Source organism: Pleurodeles waltl, chromosome 11 (genome assembly GCF_031143425.1).
Source record: "Pleurodeles waltl isolate 20211129_DDA chromosome 11, aPleWal1.hap1.20221129, whole genome shotgun sequence".
Lineage (NCBI taxonomy): Eukaryota > Metazoa > Chordata > Amphibia > Caudata > Salamandridae > Pleurodeles > Pleurodeles waltl.
The window spans coordinates 37,106,832-37,131,955 of NC_090450.1; the positions used below are offsets into that span (position 1 = coordinate 37,106,832).

Below are 25,124 nucleotides of genomic sequence, written 5' to 3' on the forward strand. Positions count from 1 at the left end.
TGTCTATTCGATATCACACTTTCATGACTCTTCCTTGCACATACATGTGCATCGGCCTTCATACCCTGGTTAGGATGCAAAACCAGCCTTGCCCGAAGGTAGGGCCAGGCAAAACATTGGCTCTGGAATGAGTCCTGCTTCTAGGAATTGGTATCCATATTATCCTAACATTAAAAAGGAAAACACATTTCTTGACCTGAGCAAAGCATTTAACACTATCTTGAAGAGATTGATTGTTCCATTCCTATCTGCAGACTCGGTGCTTGGTTAATTTTACAAGAGTTTGTCTAGGTCACGCCCAAACACATTTTCCACAAGCCATGCTGTAACCAACAATGTGTGAATCATGGCTTCCAGAATGTTAGTTGTTCTGGTATAGAATGTGTGTAACAGAACTCGCTGCGTACAGGCAGTGGTTGTTTAAAGACACCATGAGGAAAGTGAAATGGGCATTTCGTAACTTGCCTTGGTCTTTGTTTCTGAAATCTTTAGTTATACGTGTTGGTTATAGGCCCAGAGAACATTCTTAAATTGGGCTCCTGACCTGGTTTGATGCCTTCATTTTATACCCAGGAAGTAGATGTACTGTACAGTAGATATTTGTCCTTATTTAATTTTGTTGCCGACACTCAAGATAGCATGGCAGGCAGCTCGATCATGCTTCTGTGGGGGGAAAAAACAGGAAGAGGTTCTGTCGTTGGCAAACAGTAGGGGCACTTTTGGTAGCGGGACGGGATATTAAACTGTATACTGACATATGGAGTGGCACACAAAATAAGGAATGCAACATGGCAGAAGATGTACCTGCTATTAGCAAGAATAAACTTCTTGAATGGAGCACAGTTTGACAATCCATGTAAAGCAATAAAAGATTTTTTAAAAAAAACCTATGTCAGAGAAGGGATGATGGGTGTCTGGCGGACGCCCAACTGGAGAGCGTAAGTTGGAGAATGTTCTAACGTATCCTTCATCTAACTGACAAGCTGATCAAACTGGAGTTGGAAATTGAATCTCCTTTTCCCTTTACAAAAAGAGTTCTAGTTGTCCTGTGGACCGCTCACCAAGATCCACACTTTGATCCCAAAAAAAGCTGCATTTGATCAATAGGTTCTGATTGTTCTTTTGCAGTGGCTGCCAGAGGGCAGTGGACTAGAAGGCTTAGATCACTCTTGACCTCCATACCCTACAGAAAGCATAAGTCTGCTCCCAAAAGTGTAACCTTCGCAAAGTCTGACCTGAATCCTGTGGTTGATTTGACTGATCCTCAGTGAGCCTATATGGGTGGAGCTTATCTGCTAGTCTACAGTGGAGCCAAAGCGAACTGAGCTCCTAGCCATAAGTTGAAAAGGCTGACCTGTAGAAGTTACCAAGAAATTGGAAAATCAAACCATTTGTTTAGAGTGGTAAGTTGGGTCAAAGTCCCCCCCCCCTTCTTTGTTCTGCTTAACAAACATTGGATTGTCTTCATTCAGTTCATTTGTTGCTTGAGTTTCCTCTGCCCTGTGAAAGAGTAACATACCTCGAGGGAAATTAAAGTTGGGTGTTTATAAAAAAAAAAAAAAAAAACCCGAAGGCCTTTACTGATGGCGCCAGTACTAGAATGGCTTATGTCTTTGTTCTGTGACCAGAATGAAGAGGAGAACCACTTGGGCCTCGGTATTTTAGTTGCTTTTAACCAATTCCTTCGTATTCGGCTTCTGGGTTACTTCGTGTTTGAAGTTTTTCAGTGCCTACCAGTTTCCCTTATGCACTGGTAGGAAAGGTTCTGCCTCTGACATTAATTGCCTTTTAATTAAACTCTGAAGTGGAGAATTTGTCAGGGGAGCATTGTGTTGGTCGTATGACTTATTGTACTAGCACAGCGGTTTCCAACCTTTGACTGTGGACCCCTGCTGAATCATTAATATAATCTGAGGGACCCCCCAGTGAATCATTGGAATCTGGGGGACCCCCCCACTGAGCCATTACAGAAAGCTGGGAACCTAATCTGTTAATGTTTTATTTTCTAAGCACTTGCTGACCGTCTGCGGAGGCTTCACGGACCCCAGTTTGGGAACCAGTGTACTAGCGGGTTGTACGCAGCTTCTGGATTCTGGTTGAGTTCATTAAGTTGTGGCCGACTTCAGCATTATTCAGTTCCTTTAATGCCTGGTTATATTTCTCTATGCCTCTTTGTACTTAACATCATTAGGTTGTATCTTTGGGCAGTTAGTTGTGCAATTTATCAGTGACTACAGAGCTGTAAGCTTGTAGGTTGTCACAATGTTTCAAAATTGTGTTTTTTGTTTTTTTTGTTTCTGATTACTAGACGGCTACCTGAAGTTAGAAGGCTTTGCAGCCAGAACCACCTATGTGCGCAGGTGGCAGCAGAGTTAGAACGGCACCTTCATTGACCAGTCGCCTGAAGTGTGTTCCCCACACTTGAGTAATGCATGCGTTACTTGCTCTTTCTTTGAAAGTGGGGTGGAGCCTGCATTCTCTCCAGCTTCCTCAACCACACCTCTTGCAGCGTTCACACTTTGAGCGTTTAGATGGCATTCAATGCAGGGTGTGCTTTGTGAGAATGGAGTAGCTTAGGACTGAAATCCCTTTACCTTCCTAAGCCATGTAGTGTGTAATACATAGGTAATACATATTCTAATATTCTTTTGATGTTGAAGTCCGTTTCTTTGAGCCCCTACTGTACACACACCCTTAGCAGCAGAGTTGAGCATATGGGTGTAACTGTGTTCTCTCCCGAATATATATGAGCAAGGAAGTGGGTGGAGGTGGCACATAGAGCCTTGCCAACAGTTTCTACTTTTCTTTTGTTCGGAGCTGCTCAGTGTTAATTAATATCATTCAGTTTTTTTGTGTGTGTGTGGGGGGGGGGGGTTACTGCATATTAGCCATAGAATGGTAGGTAAGCAGTTTTTCAGCTTTGTCAGACTGGAAAATTCTGAATGACTTGCACAATCAGTTCATTTTTATTTCTCTGCATAAGCACAGAATGGCAGGGCGCTCCTCTGGTGTAAAGGTTTGACTTACCTAGAACGATGATGGGTGGCAACTCTACTGCTGTTCATAGTATATTGTAGTTGCCTTGACAGAAAGGGAGCCAAGATTACTGATTGCAAACTACCCTACAGGAATAAAGCAAACCAGGAAGCCACCGCCCCTGTGATTCCCAGCTAAATAAAGCTGTTAATTAAAATAGCATGACCCACTGAATCAGGTGCGGCAGATACAACCAGTAGAGTCCAGTGTTCCTTCGATAAACAAGGCTTAAGTATGATATGAACCATGGCATCGTGCTAGTTCCAGTTATGAATATTTGAAAGATTTTAAAGGATTAGGAGTGACTTTGGCACAACTGATAAAACATCACATATACTGAATGTATGCTAAAGCAGTGGGCAAAGTGATGCCCATTTAAAACTTAATTCTCCATTGTGGAGTTGTTGATGTCAAGTTAAGCAATTTCAAACATAATCTATCTCTTGCATTTCTATTGTAGGGTTTTGTTTGCTGGTAACGTGATCACACATCAGAGCAGGTGTATAGGGAGGCTGTTCCAGGCTTTTGCTGCAATGTGAGAAGTTGCATCCTCCATTTCTGCTTCTGTAGATGCGGGGAGTATGCCCAAATGAAAGGGAGGCAGAGCGTAGTCATCTTGACAGTTGGTAGAAGTTCAGGCAGTGGTTAATGTGCCCAGGTCCTTGGTTATGTAGAGCCATGTGTGCGTGGGTCAGCAGCTTCAATTGGCATCGCTTCTGTATGGGGAGCCAGTGGAGTTGCCTGAGGTGGGATATGATGTGGGCTTCTCAGAGGAAGGCAAGGATGAGTCTGGCTGCGAGGTTATGTATGTTCTGAAGTTCCTGTAAGAGGTGCGTGGCAATTCCTATGTAGAGGACATTGCCGTAGTCCAGTCTGCTGGTGATGAGGGCCTCTCACAGTGCATCTGGTGTGTAGAGGTAGCCACTTGAAGATCTTGCATAGCATGCTCAAAGTGAGGAAGCAGGTGGAGGAGACTGCGTTGAGCTGCGATTTCATGGTGAGCTTGTTGTAAATAATGATTCTGAGGTTTATGGTGTTATCGGAGGGAGTGGGTGTAGGTCCTAGGTCTGATAGCCACCAGCCGTTATTCCATGTTTTGATGCTGTTGCCAAAGAGTACTTCTGATGTCTGTGTTCAGCTGCAGGCATCTGTTTTTTCATCCATTCAGTGAGGCTCGGCCTGCATCTATGGTGGGTGGTTCTGGTGGTGGAGGGGTTGTCGGTGAGTGAGAGGATGAGTTTGGTGTCATCTGCGTAGGAACTTACGTTGAGACTGTGGGATCTGACTGTTGGCCAGCGGGGTCATATATGTATTGAAGAGTGTGGGGTTGTGGGAGGAGCCCTGGGGGACACCGCAGGTGATATCCTTGGTTTTAGAGATGAAAGGTGGTGAGGTAGATCTTCTGGGTTCTTCCAGTGAGGAAGGAGATGATCCATCTGAGCGCGTCCTCTCAGATGCCGATGTGGTGGAGTCTTTCGATCAGCATGTGGAGGGGTACGGTGTCGAAGGCTGCTGAGAGTTTGAGGAGGCTCAAAGCAGCTGTTTGTCCTCGGCTGAGGAGGGTTCGGATATTGTCGGCTGCAATCAGGGGAGTTTCGGTGTTGTGATTGCTGTGGAAGCCGGATTGGGAGGCAGAGTAGCTGGTTCTGCTCCAGGTATGTCATGAGTTGCTTGTTGATCTTTTGCAGTACCTTTGCTGGGAATGGGAGTAGGGAGATTGGCCTGTAGCTTATGGGTCCGCTGGGGTCGGTGGAGCGTTTTTTGAGTAGTGGTCTGACTCTGCCGCGTTTTCAGGCGTCTGGAAATGCTGCGTTGTTGATGGAGGTGTTGAACAGGGTGGTGAGTTCCTGGCTGATCCTTTTGGTTTCCAAGGTTGAAGATGTAGTACGGGCATGTGGGAGCTCCCGAGTGGATTGATACTTATTTTTAGTGATAGGCCTAATTTTTACGATAATTTCCCCTAAGCCAAGGTTTATGGAGTGAAACTTCTCAATTAGATACAATATTGTGTCCTGTGTCCCTACATTAGTTTGGTTTTAGCATGTCGGCAGGCATCTTCTGTTATCCAATGTGGCAGGCATAGTGGCGAAGCAAGTCCATCCCAAATTTACTAGCTGCAAGTGTTAAAACTATCCGGTTATTTGTTACAGCATGTTTTTCTAAAGCCAATTTATGTGAAATATATTCATTGGTAACACTCAGCCCATACTTTGGTTCAGTCGTGAGCGTTGCACCATAACAAAAATATTTACCTTGGCATCCAGCAAAGCTATCAGGTGGTACCAATCAGTGTTTTCTCCTTTTTTCTTTATTGCTTCAATAAATAGGTTGTATTGCTAGGTTCTAGGCAGAGTTCTGGGTTGTGCACATATGTTAGACCATAGTAAAAAGAGCATCCTTTCTCCGTAATTATTGCCCTCATTCAAACCTGCTTATGTGCAAGTATATCAGTACGAATGTTTTGGGATCAGTTGATCTTGGGCAGAGGCACGTTTAAACTACCTTGACCCCTTTATTGTGCAGAACTGGTACGACCCTGCATGGATGTTTAATTCTTTAGTGTTTTATGCAGTTCCTCAGGGTATAGTCCTGTAAAGAATGTTGTAGTTTTTCTTCTCGTAGCCACTCCCGTAACCAATGAGACTCCATCTTCCATGCATCTTGCTTTTTTTATTTGTTTATTGCTTCAAAAAAAAAAATGGAGAAAAAAAACCACTTTGCTGAAAGCTAGATCAGCGTGAGAAAACCACGTTAGAAAAGCACTTCTGAAAGGCCAGAGCTCTGTAACACAGCAGAGTTCCAGTGGAAGAGATCATCGGATAATACCTACTTGGAGAAATTGGTATGCTGCAGCAGATTTATGTCTCTTCTCTTTGCAAACCCTAACTTGTCTGCAAGCTAAGTTAGCTGAAAATGTATCTGCTGTTTTGTAACATCTCAGTCATTCTAAAGTGCAAGGGAAGCAAATGGAACCGCACCAGGATAATAAGGTCATACTTAGGGGAGCAGAAATAAAACTTTATGTAGTGTATGTAATGGATTTCAAGGATGAAAGTTGAAGAGAATTTAAACTGGCCAAAACAGCTCTTGTATTCCCTGCATGTTAAAAACAAGGGCCTGGGAGGAGAATCTTAAATCTGAGGGGGGCTATGAAACATTTACATTTTTTTTTGCTATTAGTTGATAGGAACCTAACCTTTGGATCTTATTAAATGGTGGCTTGAAATACTACTTTGAATCCAAAGTAACACCAAGACCTCCACATCTAAACAAGTGATGTACTATTGCCCAGTGGTGAAGGTGCACAAAGCCAGATTGGAAGAAAGGAAGATGCTGTGGCTGCTGTGTACAGAATTTGTAGTTTTTTTGGCGCATGCAAGTACAAAAAGTTATCCAATCAGCTGTTGCACCCACAGATTATCATCTTTAAGACTATAAACTCTAAAGGTGGAAATATCATCAACATATTGGTGGACGGGTGCCAGACAACCATCACATCTGCGTGAAGCACTTTGTAGACATTAAACATGGATGTGAGGATCAAATCTTGGGGTGTAAACACGAGTGTGAGGATAAACCCCTGGGGTGTTCTGTAACAGGGGGAAGCACCACTTACATGACCTAACTGGTTTAGAACAGCATGGTAGCTCTCATAGCACTCCAAGATGAGTCCACCCATTTGGTTGGGACCCTCTGTGTCTGATATCAATGGCGTCGGATATTGTGGACCAGCAAATGGTTATTGTGACCATTTAGCAGCACACATCGTTGACTCTCTGCAGTTTGTTTTTCTCATTGCTGCATGGAAGCCAGAAACAAGGTTGATTGGTATGTAAAACCAAGTGCTCCATGAAATATTTGGACTTTTAAGTTGGGGCACTGTTGGACAAAAACAGATCAGTTATAAAGCACCAATTCACTGGTTCTCTTAAGCTTAAGATAGTTTTTCCAACAGTGACAGTACATTGCATATCTTCAGGCAATTGAAAACGTTCTCTGTGGCAATTTATGATTGGAAGATAATACTTGATAGAAATTTACTTCTCGAATACATTTGAGACAATTTCAGATTTTACCTGCCTTTAGAGCCTACAGCTTCATAGGGATCGTCCTCAGAAACACAATAATAACAGAATGGAGTTCAGTTGAGCCAGACTGAGGAGTAACCTGATTACACGATGTAAGGCAACTATAATTGAGTATTTAGAACTTTAGAATTAATTTAATCTATTTTATTGGCGTTCAAATAAGCAGGTGATAGCAACCATAAATAATTTAGAATCACAGAACTTAAATTCACAAGAATTATTTTAAAGCCTGGGGATATTTGCCAGCATGCGCTTTGTGTCTGTTAGGCAGTGACCTTATCAGAGCAATGAATATACATATTGTAGGAAGTTGGCTCTGTATGTACTATGTCAAAGTAAGAAATAGTATGCACAGAGTCAAAGGGTTCCCCTTAGAGGTAAGATAGTGGCAAAAAGAGATAATTCTAATGCTCTATTTTGTGGTAGTGTGGTCGAGCAGTAGGCTTATCAGAGGAGTAGTGTTAAGCATTTGTTGTACACACAGGCAATAAATGGGGAACACACACTCGGAGACAATTCCAGGCCAATAGGTTTTTGTAAAGAAAAATATATTTTCTTTATTTTAAGAACCACAGGTTCAAGATTTACTATTAATACTTTAAATGAAAGGTATTTCACTTAGGAACTTTAGGAACTTTGAATTAGCAAAATAGCATATACAGTTTTCACACAAATGACATATAGCTATTTTAAAACTAGACAGTGCAATTTTCAACAGTTCCTGGGGGAGGTAAGTGTTTGTTAGTTTTTGCAGGTAAGTAAACCACCCACGGGGTTCAAGTTTGGGTCCAAGGTAGCCCACCGTTGGGGGTTCAGAGCAACCCCAAAGTTACCACACCAGCAGCTCAGGGCCGGTCAGGTGCAGAGGTCAAGTCAGCACAGAAAGTACACCCTCAGCGGCACGGGGGCGGCTGGGTGCAGTGTGCAAACAAGCGTCTGGTTCGCAATAGGATTCAATTGGAGACCAAGGGGTCTCTTCAGCGATGCAGGCAAGGGGGGGGGGGGGCTCCTCGGGGTAGCCACCACCTGGGCAAGGGAGAGGGCCACCTGGGAGTCGCTCCTGCACTGGAGGTCGGATCCTTCAGGTCCTGGGGGCTGCGGGTGCAGTCTTTACCAGGTGTCGGGTCTCTGAAGCAGGCAGTCGCGGTCAGGGGGAGCCTCGGGATTCCCTCTGCAGGCGTTGCTGTGGGGGTTCAGGGGGAGTCAACCCTGGCTACTCACGGTTTCGTAGTCGCCGGGGAGTCCTCCCTGTGGTGTTTGTTCTCCACAACTCGAGCCGGGGTGTCTGGTGCAGAGTGCAAAGTCTCACGCTTCTGGCGGGAAATGTGTGTTGTTTCAAAGTTGCTTCTTTGTTGCAAAGTTGCAGTCTTTGGGGAACAGAGCCGCTGTCCTCTGGAGTTCTTGGTCCTTCTAGATGCAGGGTAGTCCTCTGAGGCTTCAGAGGTTGCTGGACCCTGGGAACGCGTAGCTGGAGCAGTGTCTTTAGAAGTGGGGAGACAGGCCGGTAGAGCTGGGGCCAAAGCAGTTGGTGTCTCCGTCTTCTCTGCAGGTTTTTCAGTTCAGCAGTCCTTCTTAGGTTGCAGGAATCTAGTTTCCTAGGTTCTGGGGAGCCCCTAAATACTGAATTTAGGGGTGTGTTTAGGTCTGGGAGGGCAGTAGCCAATGGCTACTGTCCTTGAGGGTGGCTACACCCTCTTTGTGCCTCCTCCCTGAGGGGAGGGGGGCACATCCCTATTCCTATTGGGGAATCCTCCAAAATTAAGATGGAGGATTTCTAAAGGCAGGGGTCCCCTCAGCTCAGGACACCTTAGGGGCTGTCCTGATTGGTGGGTGACTCCTTGTTTTTCTCATTATCTCCCTTGGACTTGCCGCCAAAAGTGGGGGCTGTGTCCAGGGGGCGGGCATCTCCACTAGCTGGAGTGCCCTGGGGCATTGTAACACGAAGCCTGAGCCTTTTGAGGCTCACTGCTAGGTGTTGCAGTTCCTGCAGGGGGGAGGTGTGTAGCCACCCCCCCCCCCCCCACACACACACACACACAGAGCAGGCTTTTGTTTCTGTCCTCGGAGAGCACAAAGGCCCTCACCACATGGGGTCAGAAACTCGTCTCTCAGCAGCAGGCTGGCACAGATCAGTCAGTCCTGCACTGAACAATTGGGTAAAATACAGGGGGCATCTCTAAGATGCCCTCTGTGTGCATTTTTTAATAAATCCAACACTGGCATCAGTGTGGGTTTATTATTCTGTGAAGTTTGGTACCAAACTTCCCAGTATTCAGTGTAGCTATTATGGAGCTGTGGCGTTCGTTTTTGACAGACTCCCAGACCATATACTCTTATGGCTACCCTGCACTTACAATGTCTATGGTTTTGCTTAGACACTGTAGGGGCATAATGCTCATGCACCTATGCCCTCACCTGTGGTATAGTGCACCCTGCCTTAGGACTGTAAGGCCTGTTAGAGGGGTGACTTACCTATGCCATAGGCAGTGTGAGGTTGGCATGGCACCCTGAGGGGGGAGTGCCATGTCGACTTAAGTCATTTTCTCCCCACCAGCACACACAAGCTGGCAAGCAGTGTGTCTGTGCTGAGTGAGGGGTCTCTAGGGTGGCATAAGACATGCTGCAGCCCTTAGAGACATTCCCTGGCATCAGGGCCCTTGGTACCAGGGGTACCAGTTACAAGGGACTTACCTGGGTGCCAGGGTTGTGCCATTTGTGGAAACAATGGTACATTTTAGGTGAAAGAACACTGGTGCTGGGGCCTGGTTAGCAGGGTCCCAGCACACTTCTCAGTCAAGTCGATATCAGGCAAAAAGTGGGGGGTAACTGCAACAGGGAGCCATTTCCTTACACACATACTGTAGAATGCCGGTGTCGTCTTCTAACCTGTAAAATCCTGTTGTCACATAGAATATTTCCAGGCACCTGACTGGATCCAGCAGTGCTCCCGAGCATGGGTATGTGGCTCCTCGATGACTCTACTGTCCGAGAAATGACAAACTGTAGCTGTTAAGTGCCACCCTTGCACGGTGGTGTCAGTTCCTTTCTTTCATGACCCTTTGCAGATCTGTTAATTCCCTCATAACTTCTTGGTTTTCTGTTGGCTCGGAAACCTTTTCAGTGTGTTAGGAAACAATTATGTCCATTTGATTATTGGATTGAAGCTGTACTGAGACTACAGGGAGCAAAGGACTATCACAGACCCGGGTGAGGCATGCATATGGTGCTTGGGGGACAGGCCATTACTATGTGTGCCCTTATGCACTGTTAGGCTGTTCAGGTCTGGGAAGCTAAACTGTTGCAGAACATAAATGGTAGCGCTGAAAGCATGGGTCCTGTTCCAGGTAGTGTGCCTGATTAAGTTGCTGGTGACTAGGCTGTTCGCTGGAGTCTGAGCACAAGTGTTAAAAAGACGAGCGTTATGCAAACCCATCTGCCCCTTGACATCTCGTCCGAAGGCAAAAATTTGATGCGTTGAAGATCCCACTTTTCTGATTCTAGTCCAAACTAATCCGGCAGTTGGTCCAGACAAGCTCGGTTTCCTGGGCTGTTGTGTTATTTTTTTTATTTTATTTTTTATTTATTTATTTTTGCAGCGAAGACTAGGTTTTAAAGAAGTGTGATTTGAGCTCTATTAGGTGTACCGCCAGACCCTACAGAGCCCCAGCGATTTTCCAGTCTATCTTCTGCTTTTGGGAGCACTTGCTATGCTGTCAGCCACATCTGGACCCGCTATCAGGCCCGTTCTGATTTCTGGTACTGACTGCTACATCAAGGCCCACAAAGGTTCCTTCCGTACCGACGCTGACTTGGTTGATCTGAGCCAGATGCCTGTATCCAGCACCTGAACAAACATCGACTCAAATCACAAAAGGTCAGCCACTAGTCATAAAACTGAATTAAATCCCGAAACCTCTGTCTAGACGTCAGTATTGGAGGATAAATGTTTTTGTTAATGATTCTCACAGTGCAAAATGCTAATGCCGGACTGCACACGAGACCGGAAAACAGGTTGCTGTCTGTTGATGATCTATTGCGCCTTGCCTAACAAATTCCCAGTGGACTAGACCCTTCTCTAGAAAAGTTTGACTTTCCACTTGGGAACCAAATAGAGGTAATTGCTTTGTTTGCATTGGCGGATTGGAAACTCTAAATTTGCAACTGGCTACTATACAGTTGAAATTAAATGTATTGAATGAGACCCTTTATCTGAGCCTTTGTTACAATTTAATTGACCTACTGATGTTCTTTTGGATACATGGTCCAAGCCATATCAATGCCTGCCAATCAAATGTGTGACGATTTGGCAACATAGACCGCCTTCTTGACCGTCATCTTACACCAGAGCGTCTGATTGTTCAAGCTTCAAAAAGGAATGTCAGTTCAAATTCCCTCCTGGATAGGTAATTTAAAAAGTTTAATGCTTTCGGTAAGTGATTTCTTTAGACCATTAGGTCTATTAATGCAGTATGTGGTTTTGGTAGATATATCCACATGTAATGGGATATGGGCAGCAACATCTCGCTGTCAGTCCCAGAGGATCTTATTGTCCTACTTGATAGTCGGGATGCGGACAGTTGTGTGCTTCGAGCTGGCAGACTGGCAAGCCAGAGCTATTAGCACCAGCATTCTTCTCAGAAGGCCGTCTGCATTAGGTAAGCCAGTTTTTTATTTTTTTATTTTAACTGTGCAGGGCTCCCTAGTGGAAATGCCCTTCAATACTACTAGGCCGTTTGGGGGGGGAAAGGGCTGATTCTTCACTGGAAACATTCAAGAAGGATCCAGTCTCAATAGTTCCTTGGGGCTAATGACACCAACTAAACTATTTCAACCAATACAGAATGTTCAGAGGCTATTCCAGGGGTCTAGCGTAGAGACATCAGCCCTCAGTATGTACAAAATTAGGCAACTCTGTTGTTGATGGGCTCCTGCATCAGTAGACTTCATCCAAACCATATGGAGCAGTACTCGAAGTATTCCTCCCCATTTCAGCAGCCGCCACCTTGCTTTAGTTTGCCATACTGGGTTTATATGTGACCGCAGAATATTTGAGGCAGAATACGGCATTTCCTCCCTGGCACAACATTAATCATGTTGTACAAGTGGGTGTTTCAGATTGTTCGAAGGGGGTATGATCTGCCCTTTCTCTTCTCCGCACCCCATATTCCTTCCACACTGGAGCAACTCTTAGAAGAGCACTCTGCAATCCTGACGCAGGAAGTCTACTTATTTGTTACTTTTTCATTCCAAAGAAGGCTTGCGGTCCCAGACACTTAGGATATGGTCCCCATGTTTCGAGATCCGTCCTGGATTTCGGTGCCGATGACTCTGACCATTCTTAGTACCCTAGCATTGTGTGTTCTCCTTGTACTGAATGCCATGTGGCACAGGTGTCTTCCTGCAGTAGACCCTTAGATTGCAGAGGGCCCAACATCAGGGCTGCCTCTCCAGCTCCATTCACATGTTGGAGACCACACAGGATCTGCTGATGTTGCTCGCAGACACCAAGCTTATCTTCAGCAGGCCTGTGCCATTCCTTACCTAGAGTTCATGGTGTGACAGGTGCAGGTCCTGGCAGACAACACGGCTGTGACGAGATACTGCAACAAGCAGTGCTGAGTGGGGTCCTGAATCCTGTACCAGAAGGTTCTATGCCTCTAAAGGTGACTGGAACAATGGAACATCTTTGTTGCCAACCTGAATGCCAAATTCCCTAAATGGCAGAGCGGACCAACTGAGCAGGTTTCTGGCAGACCACAAGTGCCGTTTCCTTCTCGAGGTGGTACAGAGAGTAGGAGTAATGGGTACACACTCTCTAGATCTAATAATAACCACTCTTAAATTGGATTGCATTTTTCTCCAAAGCCCTTGTTAGACTCCTTCTGGTTGGAATGGAAAGACGGATATCTACAACATTGGGCTCTTTGTCACTGCACTCCCATTCTGTGGAGTGGCCACTTTTACTTCTAAAATGTGGCAAAGTTAGGTATTGGCATCTCTGGTGATTTGACCTAGGTCTGTGTCTGGGGAAGGACAAAGGCACAAGAAACTGACGTCAGCACAAGCTTAAGTAGCTTCTTTATCTTGTTAGATTTCAGACTGTCGTTACAACCAGTGCGTTATATTCGAGCTATCATACCATATACATTAGTTTCACAGTAAACATTCAAAGATAAAACTGAAGTATCATTCCAAAACATCCATCCTATTTGTAAGGCGCATTTAATTTCAATAACTCATCGAGAGCAAATCATTGCAGAGATTAGACTTAATTCTTGGCGGTCACTCCTTTTCTAACCTTCAGAATTTTTTCGTCAGGAAGTTTGCAAAATAACGAGAACTCTAATATGCATAAATTAATTGTTTTGCTGAAGAAACGCTGTCTAAAAAGTCATAAAACACGTGTAGACAAATTGTTTCCCAGACTTTACTTTACTTGTGGATTTAAGTTTTTCAGAAACGATTATGGGTTTAATTACTTGCTAGATACCATTCAAATAAAAGGGGTCTTAGAATACTAAGGGCCTCCGCTATCCAGATCTGTTGTCAGAAGAAAATGTGGAAACCTGATCAGAGCCAACTTCTTAGCAACAATATTAAAAGGAACCAGATGTTTTTTCCTTTGTATTTTGTGAATTTTTGTTTTAGACTGTAGTAGTAGACCTGGCCAGGTTCGAGAGGTGGAAGGCCTTTCCTTTTAATTGTAAGGAACAACTGCTGCCAGCTATTTTTAGCTGCAGCGGCCTGGATATGCAATACTTTGCACTGGACTATTTTTGTGAGGCAGCCTTAAAGTTGAGAGCTCAGTAAAGAACGGTTGCATTTATTTTAGCGTTTCTTTTTACAATATCGAATCGTAGCTTTCACAGGTCTTCTGAATATCCTGTGGCGAAATGTTTACTGCAGAAGACACATCCCTCTGACCAATCATTTCTGAATGCTACTGGGCAGACTGCTTGCTTGTCTACCCTGGTACGCACTCTTGCACTCGATGTCACCCGAGCTATTTGGCAGTCTTTCATACACCACCACTCGGTTACATAAAACTAATGTTTACTTTCTGTATTGATAGTACAAAAATTGTCTAAACATGAGCCGTATGAAATTCAATAGATTTTATGGAACATGGACAGAATACTAGGAAACTTGTTTTTGTATCCTTTTGCTTAATGCATATTTGAAACTAATTTGCAGACTGAAAGACTTTTTCTTTGCTGCTACGCATGACGATGGTAGTTGTAAATAAATAAAAGCCCTGTGCATGTCATTTGCTGCCTTTCGATACCCTTATCTAATTCCTTGCCCATATTGCTTAACTCTGCCTTAGACAGCATTTTAAACCCTCATTTGAAATGCATAAAATTATTTTAATAATGCAGTCAAAACCTTTGTTGCTTAGTTGGGTTCACCGAAACACTATATCGTAAAGTTTAAATGGGGTTCCAGGGCTGGTCAAAAATAAATCCCAATTTTTGTAACCAACACAGAACTAAAAGGACCCCAGTCATTTCTGCCCATTCTTTACCTTTTATTTTGACAACATTATGTACTTTTTGTGAAATACTTTAAAGGGTAAGATTTAGTTTCTACTTCGATATGAAGTATTTACGAATTATAAATCTGCCAAATTAAAGCATTAATAATTATTTTAGAGCTCGATTGTTATGCATGAAAGTCTCCTGGAAAGCTACTGGTGTGAACTCCAACTGAGGGTTTTGCGCAGGTTTTGATATAGAGAGGTTGGAAGAAAAATGAGGTGTTGCTGTTTCTGTAGTTTCTGGTGCCTCATGCTCACCTAAAACTTTTCAGTAACCAGCTTTTACTCTGGCTCCTGTACCTCCTGTACAGATAAGTAAGTGATATGATGTTTGACATTTGTGAACATTCAGGTGGATATCTTTGAAGGTGATTGAAGCCTATTAATGCCTTTCCACAGAGTAATCAGGTCTCTCCTCAAGACGGATGTTAGTTTGTAATGTAGGTCTTTGAAAAAACAGCTACCAGTACATACAGTGGGCTTTGACTCAGCCCAGTACTTTCCAGTGGTTGGCATTCCTGTCTGTTTCTTGTTGGTCTCATTTGCTCGCTTTCTTATTTGATGGCTTTCCTTCCTCTTGAAATTTGACCTTCCCAAAGCGGAACTTTGGGCTGTGTTCCTGCTGATAGATATGTCACCCCTGCAAAGCACCTAATTAAACAGCACTGCAGTTGTAGGTGGGAAAAGGCTTGTCAGCAATGAGGATTTTCATATTGAATCTTGAGGCTATCCAGTCTACTTGCATCAAATCATTTTGAATTTATATATGGGTAGAAATCATAAATTGACCATCACAGCCCTTAATTGTCGTAGCTTAAACAGGTCCCACCATTCCCTTTATCTGCAGGTCCTTTAAAGCATTTGAGTTACTACTTTGTAGGACTTGTGATGGGGGCCCACTTACTACTTATTCTTGGTGGCCCTGGTTGTAGTTGTTTTTATATGTGGGAGTTTGTAAGGAAATTGTCCCTGTGCTATTTAAAAATGTATATTGTTCTAACCTACAGATCGAAGAAGTAACTTAGTGTCTATCCATATTCAAAGACAGTAATCTTGAAATAGAATGTCATGTTCGATGGCATCTGTCGCTGTAGATACGCATGTTTTGCATAGCTCGCCATCTGGTGTTGGGCCGGAGTGTTACAAGTTGTTTTTCTTCGAAGAAGTCTTTCGAGTCACGGGACCGAGTGACTCCTCCTTTTGTCTCCATTGCGCATGGGCGTCGACTCCCTCTTCGATTGTTTTTTTTCCGCCATCGGGTTCGGACGTGTTCCTGTCGCTCCGAGTTTCGGAACGGAAATATAGCTAATTTCGGAAGATTTTCGTCGGTATTGTTGCGTTCGGGGTCGGCGCCGCGTCTAAGATCGAAGAGCTCCGGTGCCCTTCGGGGTAATTTTTTCGATCCCCCGTCGGGGCCTGGTCGGCCCGACCGCGTGCAGAAGAACGCCGATGGAACGGACCCCGTTCCGTTTCTGTCCCAAATGGCACAATAAATACCCCTATACAGACCAACACTTGGTCTGCAACCTGTGCCTGTCACCTGAGCACAGCGAAGACACCTGCAAGGCCTGTCGTGCGTTCCGGTCCCGAAAAACTCTCCGAGACCGTCGAGCCAGAAGACTTCAGATGGCGTCTGCGCCGACAGCCCACCGGGAGTTCGAGGAACAAGAAGAGGAGGGATCCTTTTCGATCCAAGAATCGGACTCCGAAGGATTCGACGATACACAAACCGTGAGTAGGACGTCGAAAACCACTCAAAAGAAGATTTACAAGGCCCAGGGGACGCCACTGCCATCAGGCCATGGCTCGACCCATAAATTCGGTGACCGACCGTCGGCACCGAAAAAGGCCCAAACAGTGCCGAGATCGTCCGACTCCGGTCGAGACACCGGCACGCAGCCTTCTCGGGACCGAGAAAGTGCTGGAGACAAGCATCGACACCGAGATACCGGTGTAGACACGGCTCGACGCCGAGACAGCGGCACCGAAGATCGACGCCGAGAGGTTTCGGCCCCGAAAAAGAAAAAAGTCACCTCGGAGCCGAAAAAAGATGCAGACAGGGTTTCGGTGCCAAAACAAACTGCAACCGACCCAGTTTCAGGCTCTTATACAGAAGAGCACTCGCTAACCTCCCAAATGCAAAAGCATAGGTTTGAGGAAGAACTACACTCAACGGATGTAGACCATACGCAAAAGCGTATTTTCATACAGCAGGGGACAGGAAAAATAAGCACCCTTCCCCCTATTAGAAGAAAGAGAAGATTGGAGTTCCAAACTGAACAAACACCACAAACAAAAGTGGTGAAAAAAGTTACCCCACCACCCTCTCCTCCACCTGTGATTAACGTCTCACCAGCACAAACTCCATCACATTCCCCAGCTCACACCACCATGAGCCAGGGTGACCAAGATCAAGACGCATGGGACTTATACGACGCTCCAGTGTCAGATAACAGTCCGGAGGCATACCCTACGAAGCCATCTCCACCAGAGGACAGCACTGCGTATTCTCAAGTGGTGGCTAGAGCAGCACAATTTCACAATGTAAGCCTCCACTCAGAACAGGTCGAGGATGACTTATTATTCAACACACTCTCCTCCACCCACAGCTCCTACCAAAGCCTGCCTATGCTCCCTGGTATGCTCCGGCACGCAAAAGAAATCTTTAAGGAGCCAGTCAAAAGTAGGGCAATCACACCAAGAGTGGAAAAGAAGTATAAGGCGCCTCCTACAGACCCGGCTTTCATCACTACACAGCTGCCACCAGACTCTGTCGTTGTAGGAGCAGCTAGGAAAAGGGCCAACTCCCACACATCTGGAGATGCACCACCCCCAGATAAAGAAAGCCGCAAGTTCGATGCAGCTGGTAAGAGTCACAGCACAAGCTGCAAACCAGTGGCGCATCGCTAACTCCCAGGCACTACTTGCGCGCTATGACAGAGCCCATTGGGATGAGATGCAACATCTCATTGACCATCTGCCCAAGGACCTACAAAATAGGGCAAAACAAGTGGTTGAGGAGGGACAGACCATTTCCAACAACCAAATCCGCTCCTCCATGGACGCTGCAGATACAGCTGCACGGACAATTAATACATCTGTAACTATCAGAAGGCATGCATGGCTCCGAACGTCTGGATTTAAACCAGAGATTCAGCAAGCAGTTCTCAATATGCCTTTTAACGAAAAAGAACTGTTCGGTCCAGAAGTGGACACAGCGATTGAGAAACTCAAAAAAGACACGGACACTGCTAAAGCCATGGGCGCACTCTACTCCCCGCAGAGGGAATTACAGCACATTCCGTAAAACACCCTTTAGAGGGGGGTTTCGGGGTCAGAGCACACAAGCCGGCACCTCACAGGCAACACCGTCCAGTTACCAGGGACAGTACAGAGGAGGTTTTCGGGGACAATATAGAGGAGGGCAATTCCCTAGGAATAGAGGAAAATTTCAAAGCCCCAAAACCCCTACTACTAAGTAGTGACTCACATGTCACTCACCCCCTCCACACAACACCAGTGGGGGGAAGAATAAGTCATTATTACAAAGCATGGGAGGAAATCACTACAGACACTTGGGTTCTAGCAATTATCCAACATGGTTATTGCATAGAATTTCTACAATTCCCTCCAAACATACCACCAAAAGCACAAAATTTGACAAAACATCATTCCAATCTCCTGGAGATAGAAGTGCAGGCACTATTGCAAAAGAATGCAATCGAATTAGTGCCAAACACACAAATAAACACAGGAGTTTACTCACTGTACTTTCTGATACCAAAGAAGGACAAAACGCTGAGACCAATCCTAGACCTCAGAATAGTGAACACATTCATCAAATCAGACCACTTTCACATGGTCACACTACAAGAAGTATTACCATTGCTAAAACTACACGACTACATGTCAACTTTAGACCTCAAGGACGCGTATTTCCATATACCAATACACCCATCGCACAGGAAATACCTAAGGTTTGTATTTAAAGGAATACATTACCAATTCAAGGTACTGCCTTTCGGATTAACAACCGCACCAAGAGTCTTTACCAAATGTCTAGCGGTAGTCGCTGCACACATCAGAAGGCAGCAAATACATGTGTTCCCATATCTAGACGACTGGCTAATCAAGGCCCATTCGTTAATAGAGTGCTCAAATCACACAAATCAGATCATACAAACCCTCTTCAAACTAGGGTTCACCGTCAACTTCACGAAATCCAACATTCTGCCGTGCAAGGTACAACAATACCTAGGAGCCATAATAGACACAACAAAAGGAGTAGCCACTCCAAGTCCCCAAAGAATTCAAAATTTCAACACCATCATACAACGCATGTATCCAACACAAAAGATACAAGCAAAGATGATATTACAACTCCTAGGCATGATGTCTTCATGCATAGCCATTGTCCCAAACGCAAGACTGCACATGAGGCCCTTACAACAGTGCCTAGCATCACAGTGGTCTCAAGCACAGGGTCATCTTCTAGATCTGGTGTTAATAGACCGCCAAACTTACCTCTCGCTTCTGTGGTGGAACAACATAAATTTAAACAAGGGGCGGCCTTTCCAAGACCCAGTGCCACAATACGTAATAACAGATGCTTCCATGACAGGGTGGGGAGCACACCTCGATCAACACAGCATACAAGGACAATGGAACGTACATCAAACAAAACTGCATATAAATCACCTAGAACTACTAGCAGTTTTTCAAGCACTAAAAGCTTTCCAACCAATAATAGTTCACAAATACATTCTCGTCAAGACAGACAACATGACAACAATGTATTATCTAAACAAGCAAGGGGGGACACACTCCACGCAGTTAAGCCTGCTAGCACAAAAAATTTGGCGTTGGGCAATTCACAACCAAATTCGCCTAATAGCACAATTTATACCAGGGATCCAAAATCAACTCGCAGACAACCTCTCTCGAGATCACCAACAGGTCCACGAATGGGAAATTCACCCCCAAATTCTGAACACCTATTTCAAACTCTGGGGAACACCTCAAATAGACTTGTTTGCGACGAAGGAGAACGCAAAATGCCAAAACTTCGCATCCAGATACCCACACAAACAGTCCCAAGGCAATGCCCTATGGATGAACTGGTCAGGGATATTTGCTTACGCTTTTCCTCCTCTCCCTCTCCTTCCTTACCTGGTAAACAAGCTCAGTCAAAACAAACTCAAACTCATATTAATAGCACCAACTTGGGCAAGGCAACCCTGGTACACAACGCTGCTAGACCTATCAGTAGTACCCTACATCAAATTGCCCAACAGGCCAGATCTGTTGACACAACACAACCAAAAGATCAGACACCCAGATCCAGCATCGCTGAATCTAGCAATCTGGCTCCTGAGATCCTAGAATTCGGGCACTTACAACTTACCCAAGAATGTATGGAAGTCATAAAGCAAGCCAGAAGGCCATCCACCAGGCACTGCTATGCAAGTAAATGGAAGAGGTTTGTTTGCTACTGCCATATTAATCAAATACAACCTTTACACACAACTCCAGAACATGTAGTGGGCTACTTGCTTCACTTACAAAAATCTAACCTGGCTTTCTCTTCCATTAAAATACACCTTGCAGCAATATCTGCATACCTGCAGACTACCTATTCAACTTCCCTATATAAGATACCAGTCATCAAAGCATTCATGGAGGGCCTTAGGAGAATTATACCACCAAGAACACCACCTGTTCCTTCATAGAACCTAAATGTTGTCCTAACTAGACTTATGGGTCCACCTTTTGAACCCATGCACTCCTGCGAAATACAGTTCCTAACCTGGAAGGTTGCATTTCTCATCGCCATTACTTCCCTAAGAAGAGTAAGCGAGATTCAGGCGTTTACAATACAAGAACCTTTTATACAACTACACAAGAATAAGGTCGTCCTAAGGACTAATCCTAAATTTTTGCCAAAGGTTATTTCACCGTTCCATCTAAATCAAACAGTGGAACTTCCAGTGTTCTTTCCACAGCCAGATACCGTAGCTGAAAGGGCACTACATACATTAGATGTCAAAAGAGCATTAATGTATTACATTGACAGAACAAAGAACATCAGTGTAGGAAGTTGGCTCTGTATGTGCTATTTCAAAGTAAGGAATAGCATGCACAGAGTCCAAGGGTTCCCCTTAGAGGTAAAATAGTGGTAAAAATAGATAATACTAATGCTCTATTTTGTGGTAGTGTGGTCGAGCAGTAGGCTTATCCAAGGAGTAGTGTTAAGCATTTGTTGTACATACACATAGACAATAAATGAGGTACACACACTCAGAGACAAATCCAGCCAATAGGTTTTTGTATAGAAAAATCTTTTCTTAGTTTATTTTAAGAACCACAGGTTCAAATTCTACATGTAATATCTCATTCGAAAGGTATTGCAGGTAAGTACTTTAGGAACTTTAAATCATAAAAATTGCATGTATACTTTTCAAGTTATTGACAAATAGCTGTTTTAAAAGTGGACACTTAGTGCAATTTTCACAGTTCCTGGGGGAGGTAAGTTTTTGTTAATTTTACCAGGTAAGTAAGACACTTACAGGGTTCAGTTCTTGGTCCAAGGTAGCCCACCGTTGGGGGTTCAGAGCAACCCCAAAGTCACCACACCAGCAGCTCAGGGCCGGTCAGGTCCAGAGTTCAAAGTGGTGCCCAAAACACATAGGCTAGAATGGAGAGAAGGGGGTGCCCCGGTTCCGGTCTGCTTGCAGGTAAGTACCCGCGTCTTCGGAGGGCAGACCAGGGGGGTTTTGTAGGGCACCGGGGGGGACACAAGCCCACACAGAAATTTCACCCTCAGCAGTGCGGGGGCGGCCGGGTGCAGTGTAGAAACAAGCGTCGGGTTTGCAATGTTAGTCTATGAGAGATCTCGGGATCTCTTCAGCGCTGCAGGCAGGCAAGGGGGGGGTTCCTCGGGGAAACCTCCACTTGGGCAAGGGAGAGGGACTCCTGGGGGTCACTTCTCCAGGGAAAGTCCGGTCCTTCAGGTCCTGGGGGCTGCGGGTGCAGGGTCTCTCCCAGGCGTCTGGACTTAGGATTCAAAGAGTCGCGGTCAGGGGAAGCCTCGGGATTCCCTCTGCAGGCGGCGCTGTGGGGGGTCAGGGGGGACAGGTTTTGGTACTCACAGTATCAGAGTAGTCCTGGGGTCCCTCCTGAGGTGTTGGATCTCCACCAGCCGAGTCGGGGTCGCCGGGTGCAGTGTTGCAAGTCTCACGCTTCTTGCGGGGAGCTTGCAGGGTTCTTTCAAGGCTGCTGGAAACAAAGTTGCAGCCTTTCTTGGAGCAGGTCCGCTGTCCTCGGGAGTTTCTTGTCTTTTCGAAGCAGGGGCAGTCCTCCGAGGATGTCGAGGTCGCTGGTCCCTTTGGAAGGCGTCGCTGGAGCAGGATCTTTGGAAGGCAGGAGACAGGCCGGTGAGTTTCTGGAGCCAAGGCAGTAGTAGTCTTCTGGTCTTCCTCTGCAGGGGTTTTCAGCTAGGCAGTCCTTCTTCTTGTAGTTGCAGGAATCTAATTTTCTAGGGTTCAGGGTAGCCCTTAAATACTAAATTTAAGGGCGTGTTTAGGTCTGGGGGGTTAGTAGCCAATGGCTACTAGCCCTGAGGGTGGGTACACCCTCTTTGTGCCTCCTCCCAAGGGGAGGGGGTCACAATCCTAACCCTATTGGGGGAATCCTCCATCTGCAAGATGGAGGATTTCTATAAGTCAGAGTCACTTCAGCTCAGGACACCTTAGGGGCTGTCCTGACTGGCCAGTGACGACTCCTTGTTGCTTTCTTTGTTCCCTCCAGCCTTGCCGCCAAAAGTGGGGGCCGTGGCCGGAGGGGGCGGGCAACTCCACTAAGCTGGAGTGCCCTGCTGGGCTGTGACAAAGGGGTGAGCCTTTGAGGCTCACCGCCAGGTGTTACAGCTCCTGCCTGGGGGAGGTGTTAGCATCTCCACCCAGTGCAGGCTTTGTTACTGGCCTCAGAGTGACAAAGGCACTCTCCCCATGGGGCCAGCAACATGTCTCTAGTGTGGCAGGCTGCTGGAACTAGTCAGCCTACACAGACAGTCGGTTAAGTTTCAGGGGGCACCTCTAAGGTGCCCTCTGGGGTGTATTTTGCAATAAAATGTACACTGGCATCAGTGTGCATTTATTGTGCTGAGAAGTTTGATACCAAACTTACCAGTTTTCAGTGTAGCCATTATGGTGCTGTGGAGTTCGTGTTTGACAAACTCCCAGACCATATACTCTTATGGCTACCCTGCACTTACAATGTCTAAGGTTTTGTTTAGACACTGTAGGGGTACCATGCTCATGCACTGGTACCCTCACCTATGGTATAGTGCACCCTGCCTTAGGGCTGTAAGGCCTGCTAGAGGGGTGTCTTACCTATACTGCATAGGCAGTGAGAGGCTGGCATGGCACCCTGAGGGGAGTGCCATGTCGACTTACTCGTTTTGTCCTCACTAGCACACACAAGCTGGCAAGCAGGGTGTCTGTGCTGAGTGAGAGGTCTCCAGGGTGGCATAAGACATGCTGCAGCCCTTAGAGACCTTCCTTGGCATCAGGGCCCTTGGTACTAGAAGTACCAGTTACAAGGGACTTATCTGGATGCCAGGGTCTGCCAATTGTGGATACAAAAGTACAGGTTAGGGAAAGAACACTGGTGCTGGGGCCTGGTTAGCAGGCCTCAGCACACTTTCAATTGTAAACATAGCATCAGCAAAGGCAAAAAGTCAGGGGGCAACCATGCCAAGGAGGCATTTCCTTACAATCAGAAAGACTAAACAACTATTTATTGCATTTCAAAAAACCTCATGCAGGAAACCCAATATCAAAACAAGGTATAGCCAGATGGATAGTTAAATGCATCCAAATCTGCTACCTTAAAGCTAAACGACAGCTGCCCATTACACCAAGGGCACACTCCACCAGAAAGAAGGGTGCTACCATGGCCTTTCTAGGAAACATCCCAATGCAAGAAATATGTAAGGCAGCCACATGGTCTACGCCTCACACATTCACCAAGCACTACTGTGTAGATGTGTTATCCGCACAACAAGCCACAGTAGGTCAAGCCGTATTAAGAACATTATTTCAAACTACTTCCACTCCTACAGGCTGAGCCACCGCTTTTGGGGAGATAACTGCTTACTAGTCTATGCAAAACATGCGTATCTACAGCGACAGATGCCATCGAACTGAAAATGTCACTTACCCAGTGTACATCTGTTCGTGGCATCAGTCGCTGTAGATTCGCATGTGGCCACCCGCCTCCCCGGGAGCCTGTAGCAGTTTGGAAGTTACCTTCAACTATTTGTATATGTATCATCTCAACCTTAAATAGGTACATACTTAGTCACTCCATTGCATGGGCACTATTACTACAATTCAACTCCTACCTCACCCTCTGCGGGGAAAAACAATCGAAGATGGAGTCGACGCCATGCGCAATGGAGACAAAAGGAGGAGTCACTCGGTCCCGTGACTCGAAAGACTTCTTCGAAGAAAAACAACTTGTAACACTCCGGCCCAACACCAGATGGCGAGCTATGCAAAACATGCGAATCTACAGCGACTGATGCCATGAACAGATGTACACTGGGTAAGTGACATTTTCATTTCTTTGCGTTTTGAATTCAGTGCCTGGCTGACCCAACAATACTCTGTGGCTAAATTGAGTGTCTCCACCACTTGTTGTAGGTGCATATACCATGGGTTACCTTTAATTGGGAAGAATGCGTTTAGAACTTTCTTCTAAGAGTTCTCAGGTGCAATGACTGTCTGGTGTAAGTGTTGCGTCAGTACACTCCTATGCACGAAGTCTTGATGTGATATATCAAACTGAAGTATATATATGGTGTTCTGGGTATATGATGGCAGTTTTTATAGCATAAACGTTGAGTTTATCCAACTTGTCCACCAGCTTGCCCTGGAATGTTTGCTGGGCATAGTTGATTGCTGGCATTTATTTAGCCGTAATGGTGGTTTTCAGAGTCTCGCAATCACTCCAGTTAGGTTCACTCTCTTTTCTCTCCACATCTCACCTATCTGCAAATCTATTTTTTGATAATCAACTTTTATTGATTTATATATGGAACAATAAGTCGCATGCAGAAAGACACATTCCATTATCTCAGTATCACATTTAGGTACAAGTTCACTGTGTAACCGGTCCATTTGATACATGTGTCGACTAAAGTGTTCATGTTCAGATAGTGCCTGACCATCCCAGAGCTTATGATTTGCCCTCACATCCCCGCTATCTGCATATCTTATCACCCTCTTACCTCTTCAGCACCACTTTACACTCTCTCCTGAAGGCATCTCCTTCACTTCACCACCCAAACACACTGACCACACAACACATTCATGCACCTGTAAACCCCACATTCTCTTTTGACTCGGCATTGTCAACTCTGTACCGCTTTCAAACAGATTTTACAAAAAAATCACAATTGC

At 45.4% G+C, this 25,124-nt stretch overlaps 1 protein-coding gene across 4 annotated transcripts in view; it reads left to right on the top strand.

The window, feature by feature from the left end:
- Positions 1–25,124, top strand: part of EIF4G1 (eukaryotic translation initiation factor 4 gamma 1) — a 723,480-nt gene that overhangs the window by 43,044 nt on the left and 655,312 nt on the right. The window contains exon 3 of one of the 4 annotated variants that reach the window (XM_069212975.1): positions 2,309–2,406. The exons of the other annotated variants lie outside the window; for them this stretch is intronic. The gene's annotated coding sequence lies outside the window, so the exon portion shown is untranslated. The remainder of the gene's footprint in view (positions 1–2,308; positions 2,407–25,124) is intronic. 4 annotated transcript variants of the gene reach the window in all.